At 30.2% G+C, this 24,878-nt stretch overlaps 1 non-coding gene across 1 annotated transcript; it reads right to left on the bottom strand.

Moving 5' to 3' along the window:
- Positions 1–5,321: 5,321 nt before the first annotated feature.
- On the bottom strand, positions 5,322–5,393 carry Trnah-gug (transfer RNA histidin (anticodon GUG)). Its single transcript has one exon. It is a non-coding gene; the product is annotated as a tRNA-His (tRNA).
- Between the last annotated feature and the right edge of the window lie 19,485 nt (positions 5,394–24,878).

Below are 24,878 nucleotides of genomic sequence, written 5' to 3'. Positions count from 1 at the left end.
TGTTAAATAGTATTTTAATTCGATTCATTGAAAACAATATTATTATTTGTACATGGAAACAATGTATCTATTTGGAAAGAATTTTACATAAAATAATTCAAATACATATCAGTATGTAGGTGGACAAAAGTTACTTTCACATTTTATCATAATAAAAATCGACCACTTTCAGACAGACATTATTTGACATATAACGGTACTTCATAATTATATCCTGTCATTTGGTATTATGATTCTAATACAAATTGCCTGACAAATCAAATCTAGCAGTTTTATGGCCAATGTTTCATTCTCCGTCAATCTGTCAACGAAAATATAAAATTTGAAACCGAGTAAAAGATATATTCACTAGTATATAAGGGTTTCGGAGGACAATATGTCTATTTAGATTAAATTGAAAAATACAAACCTTATAGAGTCCGCAATAGACATTTATCATTAACATATCAAATGAAAACAAACAGGTTTGCCAACAGGAAATATTTTCCTCCAGTGAATTAAACCTGATGAATGGGATTTCGAATTGGTCATCTAAAAATAGAGGGCAGAACTATAGAGAGATAATGATAAATAAATAATGAAATTCAGGTCAGTGATGATATCCCTGATCATATATAGGGTAGTACTTTGCGTTCTGGTTGCAAAAAACCCAGTTGCAAATCCTGATCATGACATTCACTGAAAGCGTCATACTATTTACGCAGGTGACAGTTTGCTTTTTTGTTCTTTGTATCCAAGATACAATGTCAACGGTTTATATTGAATGCCAGGTATTATAGTAAGTTCAAAAGAAAGTTCTTCTATGATTTTTATACTAAAATAATTTTTTGGTCATTGTCTCTTCTTGCATGAGGCACTAAGTTGGTTTTGTCATGGCGCGGCTCATATATTCATGCCTTTTCATAACAAAAATAAAAAACATAAATGTTAAATATATCTAATGGCGAAATAATCCAGTAATGGTTTATTATTTTGAGCACACATATAACATTACAATCTTGCAAACGGCAATTATTTGGTGTCATTAATATAAATCAAGTCGACACACATTTTATACAATAAGTGAAAATTCTAGTACATTTTTTAGTTACTAAAACATTATTAAGGAAACGTACACCGATACCCATATGAAGAAAATATCAGTAAGTGCAAGTAAGTTTTTAAAGTTGAAGAAAATATTTTCTGACTATCCTAACTTGTTGTAGAATTAGTACCCATTTTTTCTACTAATTTAGTTATTTCTTTTTTTATAATGACCGTATATACAGATTTAATAATAAATAATGCAATATAAACGGTATTTTGACGAAAATTACTTCACAACAAATATTCAATTGTTTATAGTTACAGTGGTTTGCAAAAAGTTTATTCATTAAATCATGCTTTAATCATAAGTTAATTCAAATTTATTATTATCTTATATTATTTTTATTATCTAAAACAAAATCATAACAAAACAAATACATATGTACACAACTGAAACAATAACAACAACAGTAACGAACATTCAAACGTTTGCAAACAATTTAATAAAATGATAAAGAATTATTAAAAAAAAAATAAAAAACAAAACAATGGAAATATGCTTTGATGAATATTATGTAAATCATTGATTTTGTGCAATATGTTCTGCGTATTAATTTTACTGTAAGGTGTCAAACATGCCATGAATTGGCATTTATTACCTTCAAAACTATATAAATACAACGCAATCACACAGCAGTTTCTTAGGTGTATATAATAGCAATCAAATTCTTTTCTTACTTGTATTGTCCAAAGATATTGATATAGCACTTCATTAACATTCGTAAAGGTCATTTGAGTAAACACTGACCAGTATCTATCGAATATACCGATCAATTTGCTAACTTTTACTTTAGTGAGTGTGATGTATTGGTATAGATGTCGGACTACCGATCTTAAAGTCTCTGGTTCGATTCCTTACCAACACCACGTCATGAACTTAAACAAAAAACTTGCAATAATTGATTTGAAATCATTTTACTACATCTGGTTTTAGAATACCTTTAAAGTGATGTTTTTTATACACAATTATATTTTAATTTCATTAAAGTATCTTTCAAACGGTTCTCTTTACATTTGTGACATTATGCAATCGTACATGAATTAGCGCATTCACGCTATAAAGGCAATTTTTAAAAATACTAAAAATATAATACACACAACAAGAGAATGGTAATTTTGAAAATAAAATAAAAATATCGTAACGTTAATGGAATATACCGACTACAAGGTCAAATGCAAGAGTGCCAAGTCAATGTTGTTGGACAATAAAATAGCTTATCCAATGACAATCACACCACAACAATACGAAATAATATGGATACACAAAGACAAAAATAAATAAATAAATAAATAAAAAAATCCTTGCTTTATCTTAAATGTTCATCATGCTTCAAAAATGATTTTAGTGTTCCGTATTACTTTCCAAAAAACAACTCATTGATCAATTACATGAATCATCGCTTGATTCCTATGTTATCTGGTATTTAATAAAGGTACTGTGCTTTAGTATTGTGTATTGAAGTCAATGTAATGTCTTTTTTTTTAATTTTGCTACTTTTATGACAAAATCATCACATTCAGAGCTACTTTTTTCAGGTGATAAGCATTTGACATGCTCTAAAACGGAAATTTATATACTTTATATACAGCAAGAACAAATCGTCTGTCAAAAAACGACCATACCACGCAGAATTTTCTTGTCATATTGCTTGGGTTAGGGTTTTGGACCTTTTTTGGCTGTAAGAAGACCCTCAAACCTAATGGAAACACTGATCCACAACATAATGAGTCAAATTTGTTTTAACGATCGGCTCAAGAAAATGGTAATTTCTTTACAAAAATGTATACATTCTATGAGATAGAGAAAGAACAAATCGCTAGTCCAAGAAACGACCCTTCCCCCGCGTAAATCTTACGGACGTCATGTTGGGGTTAAGACTGTTAAGAAGACCCTATAAACTCGTGGGAAAAATCCGCAACCGAATCTTACAAATGTTGTTTCAACTGTTTTTCTTCTTTCATCTTTTGTATGTGTTGTTGTTTTTTACGAAAACTTCTCCACAATATATTTATTTAAAAAGAAAAAACTAATCGCCGGTGTCGATACGTAAGAAAAATAATGAAATAATGTATGTGAACATTAAGTATCAAACAATTCATTAGATTTATTCAGCGAGCACGCATGAGCATTAAATAAAATATTAAATGCAATTCAATAAACTTAAACAGTAATAGAAATCAAACAGATATATGCAAATAGAACAAGTCTGAGGCATAATTATATTGTTATCTTTATATAATAATGGAAAGTTTACATGCATGTTAAATAGTATTTTAATTCGATTCATTGAAAACAATATTATTATTTGTACATGGAAACAATGTATCTATTTGGAAAGAATTTTACATAAAATAATTCAAATACATATCAGTATGTAGGCGGACAAAAGTTACTTTCACATTTTATCATAATAAAAATCGACCACTTTCAGACAGACATTATTTGACATATAACGGTACTTCATAATTATATCCTGTCATTTGGTATTATGATTCTAATACAAATTGCCTGACAAATCAAATCTAGCAGTTTTATGGCCAATGTTTCATTCTCCGTCAATCTGTCAACGAAAATATAAAATTTGAAACCGAGTAAAAGATATATTCACTAGTATATAAGGGTTTCGGAGGACAATATGTCTATTTAGATTAAATTGAAAAATACAAACCTTATAGAGTCCGCAATAGACACTTATCATTAACATATCAAACGAAAACAAACAGGTTTGCCAACAGGAAATATTTTCCTCCAGTGAATTAAACCTGATGAATGGGATTTCGAATTGGTCATCTAAAAATAGAGGGCAGAACTATAGAGAGATAATGATAAAATAAATAATGAAATTCAGGTCAGTGATGATATCCCTGATCATATATAGGGTAGTACTTTGCGTTCTGGTTGCAAAAAACCCAGTTGCAAATCCTGATCATGACATTCACTGAAAGCGTCATACTATTTACGCAGGTGACAGTTTGCTTTTTTGTTCTTTGTATCCAAGATACAATGTCAACGGTTTATATTGAATGCCAGGTATTATAGTAAGTTCAAAAGAAAGTTCTTCTATGATTTTTATACTAAAATAATTTTTTGGTCATTGTCTCTTCTTGCATGAGGCACTAAGTTGGTTTTGTTCATGGCGCGGCTCATATATTCATGCCTTTTCATAAGAAAAAGGAAAAAACATAAATGTTAAAGATATCTGATGGCGAAATAATCCAGTAATGGTTTGTTAAGTCATTATTTTGAGCACACATATAACATTACAATCTTGCAAACGGCAATTACTTGGTGTCATTAATATAAATCAAGTCGACACACACTTTATACAATAAGTGAAAATTAAAGCACATTTTTAAGTTACTGAAACATTATTAAGGAAACGTATAACGATTCCCATTACATTTCTCAAAATGAAGAAAATATCAATAAGTGCAATTAAGTTTTAAAGTTGAAGAAAATATTTTCTTCATTGATATGTTTGACTATCTTAACTTGTTGTAGAATAAGTAACCATTTTTTTCTACTAATTTATTTATTTTTTTTTCTTATGACTAACAACCGTATATACATGCAATCTCAAAAATATTTATGAAAAAAACCTTTGAAATTGATATGCACAAAAATAGGTTTCCAGCACTGATCAGAACTCGAAATCAACATTTAGTATCCTCTAAAAATAGTACGCAAATATTAGATGTGGTGATAGCGAAGATAAGATAGCAATGTATAATAATATTGACCCGTACAGACGCGTTTAATACTGCCCCAAAAATTTACAGAGAAAATCCTTTCTTTATTATTACGACAAATTTTTGTGTTGTCCTTGTAAAGAAAATAAATTTCCTTTTTTCTTTTTTTGTGTTAAAAATCTTTATAACATCAGAAATGTGGTTCTGATGATTCATACTAAAAATTTACATTAAAAAGATACATTGTAACATTTTTACATTGCCAATATGTTCACCACAGCAGTTTAGTTTAATTAAAGAAAATTTCGTTTAGATATTATATATCAAGCAAATTAGTCATATTTTAAATTAATGAGTTCTTCATATTCTTACCAAATTTTGAAAATAACATCAAGCAAGTTTTAATAAATGCTAAATGCACTTACTGTTTTTCATTTTCTGGTATTTCGCAGTAAAAGTTAAAATGAAGTTAAATATTCCTTCTCGAAGATAAACACCTGCACAAAAAAGTTCAGCGGTAACGAGACAGCGACTGTCACAGTCAATGCCGTGACCAGGATTCGAACCTGGGTTGTCGCGGCCACAACGCGAAGTACTAACCACTATACGATCACGGCTATCACCACTGAACTGAAGAAAGTGTTCCTATATTTGTATTTAAACTGACACAATATCGCGGCACTTGAGATACTTCTCATCAGGTCACAGATATACACATATAGTTTGTAAAGATATTTTTATTCTATAACTCAGTTTTTCAAAACTTCAAAAGATTAAGTAAGATTAAGAGGAATTACGTCATCATCACGTGTACAAAAAGTAGTATTAAACGATAATAATACGGTAATCTACATATAATATAAGAAATTCATCACTACGCCGATAAGTGACAATAGAAAAAATGTCTTTGTTATTAAAGCTGCAAGTATTAATACGTACATGTATAAAGAAAGTCTTGTAAATTGAACATCAAACATTAAAATATGTATAGGAGCGATCATTGTTTTACGAGTTTTTAAAAATATTAAACATAAACAAAACATTTTATAACAAATGAAGAAGGATTCAGGATATTCATGTACATCAAGGTTTATTATTCATACGTGTAATAAGGATTAAGTACACGTTGTATATGTAGTTAAAGTGAACATACTTTTTTATAAAGAAAAGCATTTTCAAGGTTTACATGTTAAACAATTGATCTAATAAAAATATAGAAAAATGCATGTTTAATATTCCGATTAAAAGATTAATTCTATGCGAAAATGTATCTTTATGCAATAAAATCAAAATTTGGAATAATTCGAAATCATTGAACAAAGAACATATATGATGTGTCAAGACCTCATGTGTGTTATTTAGTTTATTGGCAATTACAATATATGTTAATCTGTAAAATCTATACAGATCACTCAGTCATTGAAATGCTAATACATGTCTTAAAATAATGATTATTGAAAAAAGATGTAGGTTTTGAAACATAGTCCAAACCGATTCCGAATGTGATTGCAGTCAACAAACTTATACGTTGATTCTATAGCAACTGAAAATTGTGCTCGACTGATTGCTACAGACCCGGAGGTTAATTAAGGTAAGACCTGGGTAATATATTTCCGGTTAATTCGTGTTATATCGACATTTACCGTCATGTTCCGGTATGTACATGGGACTTTTCCGTTATTCCGAACATGGTTCCTGTTTTGGAATTAAAAATTCAAACAAGCACCGAGAACTACGCTGGTACATCCTGGCATTTTCAAAATGGCGTTGCAAGATGCAAAATGCCGGTTCACAGCGAAGAAATTAACGAAGAACAAGTAAGATTACGATCAAATTGTAATGATCATAATTATTATACGGAAGAACGTTCTTTAGTAGATTTGAGTTTTACTAAGTGCAGACAAAGTGATTCAAACGTGAATTTGCCTGGAAATGTTGACAGAGAAGGTAGGAGAGTTGGACGGCGGATTGTGGAGCTGGGCGTTCTCTTAGATAAATTAGAATTATTATACCAAAACTACCTACGAACGCATCAGCAGAGCGAGTGACTAAAATTGTTGTAACAAATAGTACAGATATGTACGTAGATAGAGTTCCTGTGGAAACAAAAACTATACAAACAGCTCTCAGAGATTTTCTCATCTGGCTGAAACAGTTTTGCTATGTTTTTCTGATTGCTCATAATGGACAACGCTTGGACTTCCCAATCGTCGTAAATGCCTGTTAAGCTAGTGGAATGTTTAATGAGTTTTGTTCATGTGTGTTAGGATTAGTAGACAGTCTTTATGTGTTTAAATCTATCTCTCCTAAACATGAGTCTTACAAGCAGAAGGATCTAGCCCGTTCATTGCTCTCCAAAAATAGATAAATACAGAATCCCTAAAGAGAGCCCAACACGGCAAAATTGAAAATGTTGCAGGCTCGGTTTGATTGAGCCTGTTCATGGACGGTACTGGAAAGTGCAAGTTACCGTCCACGCCCCCTAGCACCGGCTTAAGCAGAATTCAACATTTAAACATGAAATGGTAAAAATTTTGAATTTAGAAACATCCGCAGATGTGTTCATACGGCGGTTATCATGGAACCTTCAATGTGACACTTCCGTGCCATTCCATGAAAAGCGGCGTATGGTCCCCAAGTAATAAAAAGCGTGTGCCCTAAACGAGAAAACAATGGGCGGAACTAAATAAAATGGAATTTTGAAAGGGGATCAGAGGTTATGAAGCCTGCGTATCACAGATAAGACGTCAAAAGACAAATTTAAAAAGCAGGCAACATATCCTAAGGAGTTTCTCTCCTAATGAAGTGAAATACAATATGGATTCAAACAAAGAGAAACATAAAAACTTGCCATCCTTGTCTATTTTGATTGCAAGTGGCGTCATGGAGATGATGGACTGTATAATGTGTTTACTATGAAAAATAGTGAAGGGTTGCCAAGAGTGACCAATGCTAAGAGAGTTTTGGAATCCGTTATTCAAAAGTTAGTGTCATACTTCGATGGCAAATAGTAAGTCATGTATGATAATTCTGGATAATTTTTATCTTAACTCTTCTAATGTAATAAGTGAAAAATATGATAAACAAGATCATCAAGGAAAGGTGGTGTTCAATAAACGCAGCCCCCACCCGACCCAGAAACAAGAGCCAGTGGCAAGGAGCCCAGGAGGACCCCAAACAAAAACAGGAAAGAGCACGGGCAGGCAAACCACAAATAATGAGTAACTAAGTTTTCTTCATTTATTTGTAAAACATTATTCATTTGATTTATTTGTATAGCAAGAATCAAATGCAAATTGTATGTTTAACAGTTGTTCAAGACATTTGAAGCATTTTTCATGAAAATATGGCTATCAAAATTCAAGGGGCCATTCTTGTTTGTGTTCTTGTCTAAAAGGAACTGGACGGTAAAAGTTTCTGATTGTTACATATGTTATTGCTCACACATTCGGAAGAATTTTGGTGCCGAATTTACATAGTTACAGGCACTTTCATGTAAAAATTTTGAACTTTGAAAAAATAAGAGGAAAATAACAAAATTCTGCAATTGCGTTCATTGAACGCCGCCTTTCCTTGTTGATCTTGTTTATCATATTTTTTGAACCAATTCTGTTTCACATTTTTGGTAATATTTGTTTTAAAATTCTGGAAACAAGTGATCCCTCGGAAGCATTAATCACAACAAAATTACAAGAGAATTGCAGACTCGGTTTGATGGAGTCTGTACAAGAGGGATAATGAATACGTGCAACATCCCTCACGCCACCTAGCACCGGCTTGAGCGGTACTCAAGAGCGGTACTCAATTCTCAACACTTAATAGTGCTGGCATCAATTATCTCGAAAGACCAGAAAATATAACAACACTGAAGTGAAGTACGGGGCAACTTTTTACAGCTGCCACACGGCACTTGACACCTGCTGTTGTGAAGTATTAAATTCTCGAAACAAGTGTAAAAAGTTGCCCCGTACTTCACTTCAGTGTTGTTTTATTTTTCTGGTCCTTCGGGATCATTGATGCCAGCACTATTGAGTGTTGAGAATTGAATACCCCACAAGCCGGTGCTAGGGGGCGTGAGGGATGTTGCTCGTATTCATTATCCCTCATGTACAGACTCAATCAAACCGAGACTGCAATTCTCTTGTAATTTTGTTCCGAGGGGATCACTTTGTTTACAGATTTTTATTTCCAAAGAATTTTCCTATTTTATTTCCAATGTAATATTCCTATATGTTCTACACACAAGTTGCCTGAAAAGTCATAAAATCACTAACTATTTAAATATTTCGGAATGATTGCGTGTTATTATAGCCGATCCAAACAAATTACAAGATACTAAACTTCTCAAAAAAATTTGTCTCACAAATCTTGAAAATATAATATGTATTTTTTAACATCATTTCATAACATCTTATCTAAAGTACAGTGTGCATGTATATCTTAATTGAATTCTATGTACATCTATTCGAAAAGATCCTTAGTAGTAGTAGTACATTACCAAGAAGAGAAGGAAGTGTACCACGGTCACTAAGTGAGTCAGATATATGAACGGAAAATCTACTCCACCAGGTATTGCATATAGATTTGACAAATATACTGTCTTAGTAAATAAATATTGATGATGCTTTTAATTGTGTTAGTGGTGAAACTTATATATCAAACAAATATGACACATATGTGTATATAATGAAAGTATGATTGACTTCATGCGTTATAGAGTCATGACCTTTTAACGTTTTCTGCATGTTTTAATTTGGTTAGAACCAAACCTTAAGATAACATATTTTGCTAGTAAATATTGGTGTATAACAGAGAAGTTCTGTGTTTCGAGGCAACAAAATACGGGTAACATTTCTCCTTGGTTGAAATAGCACTTGCTGTCTGTCATATTTAAGCTTGTAATACTAATACTATAAAATTAATGATATGCTCCAATGATCAGAGTTTTTTATGTGTAAAATTTAAATTTCAAAATGGTTAGTTTTTATTTAAGGAAGTAGGGTTATGATTGAACTTTAACTGTTTTTTTGTGTATTGTATACCTTTTGTATAGGAAATAGTATATAAAGTAAACATGGTTAAACTACGTAAATATTTTGAATAAGTCCAAAAGAAATGATATACCTTATGAAGTTTAACAAAAAAGTCCTTTTTTTGACGTACACAAAAGATACGCAATTCGAGACAATTTTTTTCTTCATGAATTGAAAAGAACCTGGTAGTTGTGATGAAGATGTTACTAAATACGCATGAGTTATAAATAATACAGTTAACAACAAACATAAGAACAAAATGTATTGACGTGGCTAATGGGAAGGGAGAGGTTACTGCTTTGTTTTATCGAGTGAATTACAAAATAAACTGCTTTCAAAATCTAGATTTATTATCTCAATTTGTGGCTAACTGCTGATCAAATGGTAAATGGATTCTTTCCAGCTTTTTATTTAATGAAAGTTGATCCGCTTTCGAGTCAATTAATGTAATGGTTATGCGTCTTACCAATGTTAAGCGTCATTTAACTTTTTAAGCTAAACACATACTAAATTTGTTTTTCAATTTGTAAATTAATTGCAAATGTGAGAGTGTCTGTCTCCCCTTGTTTTTTTAAATTTAACTAAGTTAAGCGAATTCTCATTCTAATGACATTCTGCAGTTTTTAAACATGACAACAATTACACCCGCGGCGTCAACAAAATCAAAAGAGCATTTATTCCTTTTTTCGTAATACATATGTACTTATTTGATTAACCTTGATTTAATTCCTACATAAAGATATCATATGAATATATCATTTTAAATATCTTTATCACTTATTTACGAAATATTATGATTCTTTATTTCATTATTATTGTACGATAAAGGAAACACTTTTGCAAGGTTAGATTTATCACGTTCTTTAAATGCTTAATTGTAAAATATGATAAAACAGGAAATATTCAAAGCAGGTATATTTTTATCACCAAGAATAGTTCTCATTATTCTCATTATTATTTTCATTAACACTCCAGAGAGATTGACTATGATTCAATGGATGGCGAGTATAAATCTGAATTTTACTTAATCTATACTGTAGGAAATTGAACTTCATATTGTAGAAATGCAAACATGCAGTTGTTGGTTTTTGCAAAATATTTCCAATTCTGTGTTTATACATTGAAAAATTGCACATTTGAACAAATATTTCGTGTTGGCTTATGATAAAATCATTCAAGCGACAAGATAATAAGATAAAACAATCTTTTTAACAAACAATTTTTAGAATGCGCAATTATTTGTATTATTCCCAAAATCTGTAAATTCGAATTATTTGCACTTTGTACACTTTTTTTAATTTTTTTTAATTCTTGCTTTTATTGATGTTCTCGCTAATACTAAGTATTGTAACAGAAAATTGTAAATGGCAAAATGATAGAGAAATAAATCTTTAAAGTAAACTAAGTAAGATATACATTAAGTGAGATTGATTATTAAATTAACTATAGGTTTTGTCCTTTGAATAGTTCATCAGCTCACACAAAATACAATACAAGCAATAAGTCCTTATTAATGTCATAGTAAACATTTTATTACACCTAGTCTAATTTGCCCTCAACAAAGATAGACAAAGTTAATTTGGTAAAAACCAACATTAGTTTCTCCGTAGAGGTCTTTGACATCGGCCAATGAAAATCTAATTAAAATACAAGGAAGAACGATTCGTGCTTGGAAGGTATTTCAACATTTTATAGGTCTGCTCTTAATTCCAAAAAGAAACTTTATCGTAGGATAAACTGTAAATTTGTTTTTAATGATTGGCTCAAGAAAATGCATTACATGCTTTACTGTTAACCCTATTTTCACAGTGGCAAGTATAGTTGATTATTTAATTACTAATGTTAAGAATTTTATTATAAGACTATTTTAATGATTGTGATCTAAATGAACATTGTGACCATTGTCCTCTTCATTTTATGTTAAAATGTGATAGAAATGTTTATGAGAATACAACATCTGATAAAAATTCATTAACAAAATTGTATGGGATAGTGACAAACATGAACGATTTTAAATTAATAATTGTTGAATGAAAAAAGTGCATGTTTTCGAAAGAGAACTGATGAAAGATTTAACGCTTTTCCTGAAGTAATTCAATAAATTTGTTTTGAAAATTTTGGTAAACATTCATTTTAAAGCCATTTAGTAAAACATTTGTAAGAAAAGTTCCGTGGTTCAATGAAGAATGTAAGAAGGCAAAATCTGATTTTAAAAATAAAAACGTTACTATATTTGAGGCTGATAAGAATGAATTGAACAGACGTATATTTTAAGAAAGCAGCAATGCTTTTTGTAAGGTAAAAAATATTGGTCAAGTTTGACATAGATAATGTGGTACTGGATTTTTCCATCGATTTTAAGCATTTATTTCACCCTTTTGTTAAATTGTTTAAAAAGATATTTGAAAGTGGAATTTATCCTGAATATTATTTTTCCTGAACATTGGACGAAATGCACTATTGTCCAATATATAAGAAAGGGAATTCTACGAATACCGGTAATTATAGACAAACCTTGATAAACTCGATGGCTAAATTTTTTTCGCTATGTTTGAGAATTAGACTGAATTTATGGTGTGAAAATGAAAATGAAAATGTATTAAAATATATCCAATTTGGTTTAAGAGATACACGCAGTACTGTAGATTGTGTTTTATTCTCCAAAGTATTATTCAAAAGGTGTTTTGTAACAAAATAAACTTTCCTGTGCTTTTATAGATTACGAGAAATGTTTTGATACTATTACAGTGATTGATTGTGGACAAAGTAAGTAGAAATTGGTGTAAGTTGTAAATTGGTAAATATTGTTAAATCACTGCACCCCATGTGTTGAAATATTTACATCTAAATTGTCTGGGTTTTTTAAATGTCACTTGGTTTACTTGGGAACGAACCACTTTCACCGTGGCTTTTTATACTGTCTGTTAATGATTCACTTACAGCAACTTTCAGTATATCTGTTGCTTTTTGCCGATGATATAGCAGTTTTTTACAACGGACAAGCACAGTTTACAACGCCTATTGGTCAGTATTTACTTGTATTCAGTAAGATGGAAATCAAAAATTAATGTAAAACAAAAATATGTGTATTTGAAAAACGAAAAGAAAGACATGATTTTGAATGGTTTATTAATAATGAAACAGAATTTGACAGTTTTGTTATTTAGGCATAAAACTTGTTTCAAAAGAACATCTTCGATTTGCTGCTAAGGCCCTAGGTAGCAAGGCTCTTAAAGCCGTGGATAGTTTTTTTTTATCTCTTTTTAAGAAGATAAGCATGGATTTTAAGACCAAACTAGTATTATTTGATAGACTTGTTGTTCCCATTTTATTGTATGGTTCAAAATATTTGGGAATGTACTATAAGGTTTTGTAAAATTATCCTGGGTGTAAGAAAACAAACTACAATTGCCGCTGTACCAGGAGAACTCGGGAGATTCCCGTTATCTATAACTATAAGAATTGTACGTTCCTTAAAGTATTGGATTAAACTTAAGAACAATAATGACAATTTTGTTTTGTGTGACATTTTTCTACAACAATGTACGCTATCACAATTGAATGTTAATACTTGGGTATTTAGAATTAATAAAACTGTTGACAATCTAAGTCTTTCACAGTTATTTGATATCTTTAATCCTGATTTGAAATATTCTTCTATTATGCAAAGACGATTGCTCGACCAGTATTTTCAAGAATGGAGTTCATGTTTGAATAACTCTGGCAAATTAGAATATTATGCAAAAATTTAAAAATGTGTTAGAATTTGAACCTTATCTCAATAATATTGTTAATGATATTTTTAGAATTCAGTTAACAAGATTCGGTTTGATTTCGCATAATCTTGCAATTGAAACTGGTAGATTAAATAATATAGAGAGAAATGAAAGATTGTGTTTATTTTGTAATCAGCAGATTGAATCTGAATATCATTTTGATAGATTTGTCAAAAATATAATAATATCAGAAAAGAATTACTTCCAAAATAGTATACATCTTGGCCTTCACTTTATAAATTTGTTGCATTAATGAATAATTATAACAAAACTATTTAAGCAAAATTAGCAACTTATATTAAAGAGGCAGAGTAAAAGCTATAGCTTAACACGTGCATTCGTATTAATTCAATTATGATATAAATGCATTAAAAATACAACATTAAAGTATTTATATTTCCATGGAGATGAATATTTTCAGTTAAAAAAACTTGCTTAGTTGTGCCAAGATAGCTACTGTCACAGTCAATGCCGTGATAGGATTTAAACCTGTGTTGTTGCGCCCGCAACGCTAAATACAAAGTTTAACCACGTATACGGTCACGGCTTTTAGCTCTGAACTGATTATGAACATTATGAACGAGTGCTATCTATATTTCTACTTAATGCAAAAATGTAATACCGTTTGCAGCACTTTACACACATAGTCATATACCATTCTGAAAAATGCGTGAAAGAGTATATTACAATAATTAGATTCTCCAATACCAAGCACTGTTATATGACAAGTAAAATAGTAACTATGCTATAGCTCTTGTCAAGATCATCTTTTGTTCTGTTTTTTCGATTTTAATAAATCAATAAATATTAATTAATTTCTAAAATGAATGTATTTAAACAAAGAAGGTAAGATTGTGATACCTTTTGGAACAAATGATTTTACCATTGTCAATTACACCAAAGCAACATATGTTATGTCTGGGGAAAATAAAACAAAAAACTTTTGAATTGCATTTCATACCATTTCACGGAAACATACTATTTTAAGCGAGGAAGGCTCTTCTGTGTGTAATTTGTCGTCATATGCAGCAATTCACATATTTTCAAATTTAACATATGCTTTTTTACTTCTTGACGAAAGCATTTGCCTTTGACCCTTGGCAATATAAAATATTTCATAATAACAGTGAGTTCTTAAAATCCTTAACGATATAAATCTAAAAATGTAGCATTTCAGAATATATAGACGATTTTATTAATGTCCAAGCAATGTTTATGTATTGTTTAAATATATAAAAAAACATGTGAGCTTATTGGGAAATATAAGTAAAGCATTATTAAACGTACGTGAGAAGGCCCGATCAAATACCCTTTTAGGCTAATCATTTAAAAAAAAACATAAACTTTCTTACGAAGAATATCTTACCCTTAAAATCTCCTTATACAGAGAAGAAATTCGGTTCTTTAAATTGAATGCAATGCGGTGAATTAGAATAATACGTGTTCATAATGACAGTAAATTCCAGGTTTTTGTTGTCAACGATGTAAATTTTACTCAAATTGTTCAAATGAGAATATTAAGTTTTTAAAAAATTAAAAAAAAGATCAAAATAAATTCGTGTACGACATTAGAAGACATGAATTCATTTATAAAACAAATCACAGTTCGAATTGCACAAACTAACTAGAGCTCCGGTAACCGCTCAGTACGACGTTGATGTTATTTAATTGATAATTTTCGCCTTTTTCTAAAAGCGGTTCATGTATTTCTTTATGAGAAACGAATACTCATCATCAACATTCCTTTCCTGCTTTTTAAACCACCCTTTTTTGAACAAACCCTCCGACCCTTTTGGGAAAAATTCCCCATTTATTATTTCATAACACTTGTGGATGATCAATTGACCAAAAATCGACAAATGGCTCCTTAAAATGGCTGACAGAAGCTCGGTAAAAAGCAGTAAAACATTTAGGGAAAGCATACATTAAACGTTCACTTTATAGTAAATTAGACCCTGTATAAAACCCTGATTTTTGCCTTTTTTAGTTTACAGTATCACCCGTCGTATCAAAACATTTTACAATATAACCCCATTTCGAATCATTTTCAATGACTTCCCTAAAACGCTGATTTCTGAAAGTTGCACCAAGGACAATGGACTGTATTTTTGCCATTAACATTCCACCGTCCATGCATATACTGAACGAAAGAAAGCCTGTAAAACATATTATCGTATGTATTTGGTAATTTAAGTTTGTTAACTTTTGATACGTCAAATCCAAATTTTTTGAAAACCTTTATCCTAAAGCAATTTAACTTTTTCCTTTTTGTTTTTTTTGAAATCAAGTCACCGGGAATAATCAGGACAATTATAAATTAAACAAGGGAATAATTACAAATTTTATTTAGTGCTTCCCACCTGCCAAAAGAAACGGGTTACACAACAAACTAAGCCTGTCCCAAGTTTATGTCACAACAAGACCACGTGGGACAATCATAAATCTTTTAATCCGCATTTCACGTCATTCCTCATGGCAACAATTCACTTAGTAAAATGCAGTTCTAATTTTTAATTGTTTTTTTTTCAGTTTCACGATATTTTGATGCTGCAACAAGTCAACATGAAATTTTCTTATTGTTTGATTAAATGAAACGATTTGAATCCAAATATATACTAAATTACATTTAGAGTTTATTTCAGATAAACATAATATCCTGTTACTTTTTTGCAAAATTTTGAATTTAAAGGGACGAATTGTAATTAAATTTAAAATGACTTAAAGTCGGAATAAAAACTGTACAGTTTTGTTTTTATATAACCCTTTCTATACTCCTTAAAATTTAACAGGATATCATCCTTAAACCTTTGGCGTTTTATATATTAATCCCGCTTTGAATAAGGATATTGGACCCGAAACATCCAACACATGTTACCTTGCAAAATGTCTACGTAATAAATTACATCATAATTTGCCCATTTAAGGACCTGGCTGTTTATAATTTAAAATCATCCAAAAACCTAATCCCGGTAACATTCAAGCACAAGGTCTGATTTTATGTCGGATTCCCAAAAGGTTTTTCATAATCACGAAATTTTCTCGAGTTGGAATAAATAATTGTTAAATCCCAAAGGTTAAAAACTCATGTATGGTATTCAGAACAATTTTACAAAAAAATAAACAAGCTAGTAAAGTCTAAAGATTCTTTTGGGTATTAACAGTGTGTGCAGTTTTATTTTAATGAACTTTCATTGCCAATCCGGCTTTTCGGTTAACTATGATATAATTTTTTGCCATCCTATTGATTGCCAATCCTTTCTAAAGTGGAAACGTCACCCCCGTACCTAGAAAACCGCACACACAAATTTTTCTTACAATTTATTCTTACGGTATATCTTGATGAAAAAGGAAAACAACATAAATACATCAATGAAACACAATGAATGTTTTTTTTTTCTATTTGATAATCGCCTTTTTAAATTAATGACCGTGGCTAAATTTATCTTATCTTTTTTCTTCGTAAATCTTTAAAGACAATGACATGGCCAACTATAAAATATAATAATTTTTGTCATTAAGAAATGATTTAGAAATATTTGCAAAAAAATGTGTTTAAAGAATTATACTAATATCCTTTAAAATAAAGATAGAAAGAATAAAAATTTCTTTCTTTTATTTTTGAATTATTTAAAAACCAGGAATTCATTTGAAATCAAAGTTGCCCCGAACTTAAAATAAGTTTAATTAAAAATTTTCGCCTTGACTAAACAAAGTAACCAGTGATAAAACGTATAAAAACAAAGACACATTTACTACATATTGACAAGTTGGAAGGCAAAGGAAAATGTTCGTTAGTTTAAAAAGAAAAATAGTAATTATGGTATATTTTTGGAAGTCGCAGGTAAGGTTAACTAACTCGAAGCGGGACCCCAATTTTCCTAGAAAAGTGGTCTATTTTCCATCAGCAATCGACACTTCCAAACACAAGATATTCTTTCTGGTAAAACAATATAATGTTTTTGCTTTTTAAGTAACGTCATTTGTTTGTAGAACTTTTAAATTATTATTATTATTTATTATTATTATTATTATTTTATTAAAGATTAACAAGATTAAATGCAAAAACATATACTGATTTAAGATAAATTATTAATCCACCGAAGCAAGCTCCGTCATATTTACTCATTCAGGAACATTATCATTTATAAATACCTATATATTTTTTCTCCCTAAAAACACGCAAATTGAAGCGCAAAATACGCATTTCCGTATTATGTTAGTGACAAATTACCCGGTACCCATATTGGAAGTGTCGGCCTATTTTTGACGTTGGTTCGAACTTTGGGTTTAAAATAGCGTTTTGCATTTTGGAAACGGGAACCAAAATTATTTAAAAGGCGTGGCCGTTTGCAAGAAAAATTACGATTTCCTGTTTCATGAAATTTATTTTCTGAACCCAACTACAATTCATTTCTGAATAAAACGGAAAGGTATTTAAATTAAAAAGGAAAATTATGTTAGATAGTAGCTTTCCTGAGACTATGTATTTTCTACTCGCAGCGTTGGAAAATTGGATATCTCGCTCGACCTTCGGTATAGTTGACCCGTATAGACGCGTTTAATACTGCCAGAGAAAATCCTTTCTTTATTATTACGACAAACTTTTGTGTTGTCCTTGTAAAGAAAATAAATTTCCTTTTTCTCCTTTTTGTGTTAAAAATCTCTTATAACATCAGAAATGTGGTTCTGATGATTCATACTAAAAATTATGATAACATTGTAACATTGTTACATTGGCCAATAATGTTCACCTCAACAGTTTAGTTCAATTAAAGAAAATTTCGTTTAGATATTTATATCAAAAGCCAATTAGTCATATTTTAAATTAATGAGATCTTCATTTCTTTTACCAAATATTGAAATAACAGCAAGCAAGTTTTAATCAAATGCCTAAATGCACTTACTGTATTTCATTTTCTGGTATTTCGCAGTAAACGTTAAAAGTTAAAATGAAGTTAAATATTCCTTCTCGAAGAATCAAACAAACCTGCCACAAGAAAAGTTCAGCTTACCGAGACACGACTGTCACAATCAATGCGTGACCAGGCATTCGAACCTGGGTTGTCGCGGCCACCCAACGCGAAGTACTAACCACTATACGATCACGGCTATCACCGACTGAACTGAAGGACCTGTTCCTATTTTTGTACTTAAACTGAACAGTATCGCGGCACTTGAGATACTTCTCAAACAGGGTCACAGTATATCACATATAGTTTGTGAAGATATTTTATTTTCTATAACTCAGTTTTACAAAACTTCAAAAGATTAAGTAAGATTAAGAGGAATTTTACGTCAATCATCACGTGTACAAAAAGTAGTATTAAACGATCATAATACGGTAATCTACATATAATAGTAAGATATTCATCACTACGCCGTTAAAGTTTACAAGAGAAAAAAATTCTTTGTTATTAAAGCTGCAAGTAATAATACGTACATGTATAAAGAAAAGACTTGTAAATTGAACATCAAACATTAAATGTGTATAGCAAAGCGATCATTGTTTTACGAGTTTTTAAAAATATTACTGCATAAACAATAATAAAAATTTTCTAACTAATGAAGGAAAGAATGTGTAATGTGGCCAGATTCAGGGTATTCATTTGAATTTAATTGAAGAAATCTCTATGTACATCAATGTATTTTATTCATACGTGTAATAATGGATTAAGTACACGGTGTATATGTAGTTAAAGTGAATATTACTGTTTTCTATAAAGAAAAAAGCATTTTCCAAGGTTTACATGTTATAAACAATTATCTAATAAAAATATACAAATGAATGCGGTGTTTAAATATTCCGATGTAAAGATTTAATTCCTATGCGAAAATGTCTCTTTATGCAATAAAAATCAAATTTGAGAATAATTCGAAATCATTAAATCGTAGTGACCTAATGTTGTGTTATTTAGCTTATTTGCAATTAAAAAAATATGTAAAATCTTGTTAAAATTTCATCGATAAGATCATCGTTATTAAAATGCTAATATATGTCTTAAAATAATGATTTTGGAAATAGATGTAGTTTTAAAATCATGCCTTCAAACACAGTCCCAATTCCGATTTCCGAATATGATTGCCAGTCCACAAAATTATACAATTTTCTAAAGTTAAACTAAAATATGAATTATGCTCGACGATTGCCTAATAGACGTAAAAAATAATTTAAGTTTATGATAATATACTTTAGGGTTCAATAAAATTAAATATTTTGATTAAACCATACTAAAGTATACTTATTTCCCACAAGAATTTTCCTCTTTTTATTTCAATTGGTTATTCCCCCCCAAATGTCACTAAACACAATGTTTGCCTAAAGAGTTAAAAATCACATCATTTACTATTCGACATTTCGGAGAATGCCGTTTAATTTGCCCGAACCAAACCCAAATTGCAAGATACAAACTTCTCAAATAATTTGTCCCTCAAAAATCTTGAATAATTCCATTTTTTTTCAACATATTTCATTACAATCTTATCTTAAAAATGAATTTAAAGTCAGGTGTGTATAATCTTAAAATTGAATTTTATGTACAAAGGTATCAAAGAAGAGATAAAAAGAATGAGTGCACCACAAGTCAGTCAGTGGTCAGATATTTGGACGGAAATTTTACTCCACCAGGTTATGCATACAACTTTGACAAAACACTGTCTTACCACCTGGCGAGTAATGTTGATGGGGCTATTAAAATTTGTTATGGTAATCTTAACATGTCAAACAAAAATAATATTTTAATGCCGTAAAGAAATTTAAATTCATTTCTTTAAAAGGGGGTTGTGGGGCCTTTTTTAAGGTTTTTTGCATGTTTTGAAATTTTGGGTTTAAAACCCCCAAAATTTAAGAACATTTTATTGCTATAAAAATTGGTAAAATAAAAGAGAAATTTCCCGTGTTTTCGAGCAAAAAATTTAAAACGTGTTACCCTTTCACTTTTGGGTTTAAATAGCCTTTGACGTCTGTCATATTCAAGCCCTTTTTTATACTATGAATTTCGGGTACGCTCCCCAAAGATCAAGGGTTTTTATTGTGAAAAATTTTTATTTCAAAAAGTTTTAAAAGACTTGAACAAGGGAGTTGGTCCCCATGGGAGTTTTTTATCTAAGGAAATAGGGGGTATGATTAACCCTTAAAATGTTTTTTTTGTGTTGTTCCTTTTTTATAGAAATAGTAATATTTAAACTAAAACATGGTCGGACAAGAGCGTTAAACTACCTCGTAAATTTTTGAATAGGTCCGAAAGAAATGATCTACCTACTTATGAAAATTGCAACCCAAGCACAGTCCTTTTTTTGACGTAACAAAAAGTAACGCAATTCAAGACAAATTTTTTTTCTTCATGAATTGAAAAAGAATTTGTTGTGGTGAATAAGATGATACCAACATACTACCATGATTATCAATAATACGTTTACCACAAAAGGTAAGAACCAGAACCAGAGATGGACGTGGCTAAATGGGAAGGGAGGCGGTTTACCTGCTTGGTTTTTATCAAAAGGGAATTACAAAACAAAACTGCCTTCGAAATCTGATTTATTATCTCAATTGTGGCTAACTGCCTGCCTAAAATGGAAATTTGACACTTTCCCAGCATACGTGCTTTTATGGAATGAAAGTTGCTCCGCCTCTTCGAGTTATTTATGGTAAAATTAAGCGAATTCTCATTCTTAAAGGCATTCTGTACAGATTTTAAGTATGACAACAATTAATCTGCTGCCGTCCCTTAAAGGTAATTCAAAACCAAAAAGATGCAACATTTCTTTTTTCGAAATACATATGTACTTATTTGATTACCTTTAAAAAATTTATTCCCTACATAAAGATATCAATTATGAATATATCATTTCAAAATATATTCATCACTTATTTACGCAAGATTTGAAATTCTATATTTCATTTTTATTGTACGATAAAAAGTAACAAATTTTTGCAAATTAGAACTGCACCTTGTAAGGAAAATAAATGCCCAAATATTCTCTTTCTGTTTTAAACCATTTTTGGTTAAAAAAAATTTTTTATTTAACATATTATATACTAACTATATTTAATTTTAACCCACCAAATAGGTGGTACTGAGTACAATTTCATACTAGGGAATTTATATCAGATATATTGTTACATTGCTAGTAAATTTTCACAATAACGTTTAGTTCCAATTAAAGGAAAATTCCGTTTAGATATTACATATCCAGCCTATTAAACATAGTGAAAATTTGTCATATTCTAAATAAAATGAGATCTTCCTTAAATTTCTTAACAAAAATTTTGAAATTACTTCAAAGGCAATTTTAAAAATTTATGCTAAATACACTTTTCATTTTCTTGGTATACTGCAGTAAAAGTTGAACAGTTCAAAAACAAAAGTTAAATATTCCTTCCCGAAGATAAACACCTCCACCAAAAAAAAGTTCAGCTGTCCCAGACAAGCGACTTTTTACAGTAAAATGCCGTAACCAGGATTCGAACCTGGGTTGTCGCGGGCCACAACGCGAAGTACTAACCACTATATGATCACGGCTATCACCATGAACTGAAGGACCTGTTCCTATTTTTGTACTTAAATTTTAACAATATCGCGGCACTTGAGATACTTCTCATAACAGGTCAATAATATACACATATAGTTTGTGAAGATATTTTTAAATTTTACTACCAGATTTACTTAAATTTAAAAAATAAGATTTTTGATTTAATAACTTTAAAAACAAAAATTGAAAAAGGTTTAAAACGATCATTAAAAGGTTTATATACCAAAAAACTTAGACATTTATCACTACGCCGTTAAGTAACAAGAAAAAAATGCCTTTTTTATTGCTGCAAGTATTAATACGTACATGTATAAAGATAGTATTGTAGATTCAACATTAAAATGTGTATAGAAGCGATCATTGTTTAACGAGTGTTTAAAAACATAATACATAAAGTTTAACATAAAATTTTATAACTAATGAAGAAAGAATCTGTAGCCAGATTCAGGGTATTTATTGAATTTGGTTGACGAAACCTCAATGTACATCAATGTGTTTTATGCATATGTGAAATAATGATTAAGTACACGATGCATATGTAGTTAAAACTTACATTTTATTTCATATAATAAGGTATTTTCAAGTTTTACATGATAAACAATTGATCTAATAAAAATATATAAATAAATGCGTGTTTAATATTCCGATGAAACTTTGTGAATTTTAAAAGATTAATTATATGCGAAAATGTCTCTTTATGAAATAAAATCAAAATTTGAGAATTGTTCGAAATCATTGAAGTCGGTGACCTGTACACAGAATATATATGATTTGTCAAGAACTCTGGTGTGTTATTCCGCTAATTGGCAATTACAATGTATATAAATCTGTAAAATTCATCGATAGAATCCTCATTTTAAATGTTAAGACTTTTAAATATAATGGATATACGAAAATAAATGTAGTTTCAAAATAGTCATCTTGAAACAAGTCCAATTTCATATTCCGAATTTTGCATTGCAGTCAACAACAATTATAATATACTCTAAAGCAACTGAAAAATTATATTGTGCTCGACTGATTGCTATATACTTAAATAATAAGTTAAATATTAGATCTACGTTTAGGTTTAATAAATTAAATATTTTGATTACCATACTAAAGTATACTTATTTCCGAAGAATTTTTCCCTTTTATTTTCAGTGTAACATACCCACACGAGTATGTTCTCCACACAAGTTGCTTGAAAAGTCATAAAATCAAAATATTATTAACTATTTAAACATTTCGGAATGATTACGTGTTATATTTGTCAACCCAAACAAATTACAAGATACTAAGTTTCTCAAATAATTTGTCTCGCAAATCTTGATAATTTTTTTCAACATCATTTCATAACATCTCTTATCTAAAAAAGAAATTTAAAGTACTGTGTGCATCGTAATTGAATTCTATGTACTGGTATTCGAAGAGGTCAAGATCCTTAGCAGTAGTACATTACCAAGAAGAGATAAAAGAGATGGAAGTGCACCACGGTTTGCAGTGAGTCAGATATGAAAGGAAAATCTACTCCACCAGGTATTGCATACAGCTTTGACCAAATATACTGTCCTTAGTTATGTTGATGATGCTATAAATTTTGTTAGTGGCTCAACTTATATATCAAACCAAATATTTCAATATTGCATATAAAAACGTATATTTACTTCAGCTTTTGGGTTTTTGGCCTTTTTAAGGTTTTTTGCATTTTTGATTTTTTTAAAAACCCAAACTTTAAGAGAACAATATTGCTAGAAAAATATTAAAACATAACAGAAAGTTCTGTGTTCCGGGGAAACTTTAATACTTTGTTACTTTTTCTACTTGGTTGAATACCCTTTTGACTTGTAAATTTTCCCAAGTTTGGGTTATACTATTGAAATTACGGATACGCTCCAATTAAATCAGAGTTTTTTTCCCCGTGTAAAAAATTTTTATATGTTTCAAAATAGTTTTACGAAACTTGACAAGGCAGTTGGTTCACATGTTAAGTTTTTATCTAAGGAAGTAGGGATATGATTGAACTTAAACTGTTTTTTTGTGTGTTGTTATAACCTTTTTGTATAAAAAATAGATATAAACTAAACATGGTCGGACAGAGCGTTAACTACGTAAAATAATTTTGAATAGGTCCAAAGAAAAGAAATTTTTTTCCTTATGAATTTTTTAACAAACAGTCCTTTTTGACGTAAAAAATAAGTACCAATTCGCGCAACTTTTATTTCTTCATGGTTGAAAAAAAAAAAACCCTGGTTGTGATGATGAAGATGGTAAAAATACGCAGAGTTATCAATAATACAGTTAACCAAAAAAACATTAAGAACGGGAATCAGATGGACGTGGCTAGTGGGAAGGGGAGGTTACCGCTTTGTTTTTATTTTAAGTAAATTACAAAATTTTTAAACTGCTTTCAAAATGTCTAAGATTTATTATCTCAATTGAAATGGCTAAAGGCTGGCTTAAATGGGAAATTACACTTTCCAACGCTTTGGACGAGCCCTTTTACGTAATGAAAGTTGAATTTTTGCCCTTTCGAGTTAGTTTTTTGTAATGGTTATGCGTTTTACCAATACTAAGCGTCATTTTACTTTTTAAGGCTAAAGTCAAAGCTTAATTTGTTTTTTAATTTGTAAATTTATTGGCAAATGTGGGAGAATGTGTGTCTCCTTTGTTTTTTTTTTATTGAACTAAGTTAATCGAGTTCTCATTCTTGAATTCTGCACAGATTTTAGTATGGGGCAACAACCGAATCTGCGGCGTCAACTTAGGTAGCATTTCAAGTGAA

Source organism: Ruditapes philippinarum, unplaced genomic scaffold (genome assembly GCF_026571515.1).
Source record: "Ruditapes philippinarum isolate M1 unplaced genomic scaffold, ASM2657151v2 ctg3080_1_1_1_1, whole genome shotgun sequence".
NCBI classification, from domain to species: domain Eukaryota; kingdom Metazoa; phylum Mollusca; class Bivalvia; order Venerida; family Veneridae; genus Ruditapes; species Ruditapes philippinarum.
This window is presented reverse-complemented; position numbering and strand designations above follow the sequence as displayed.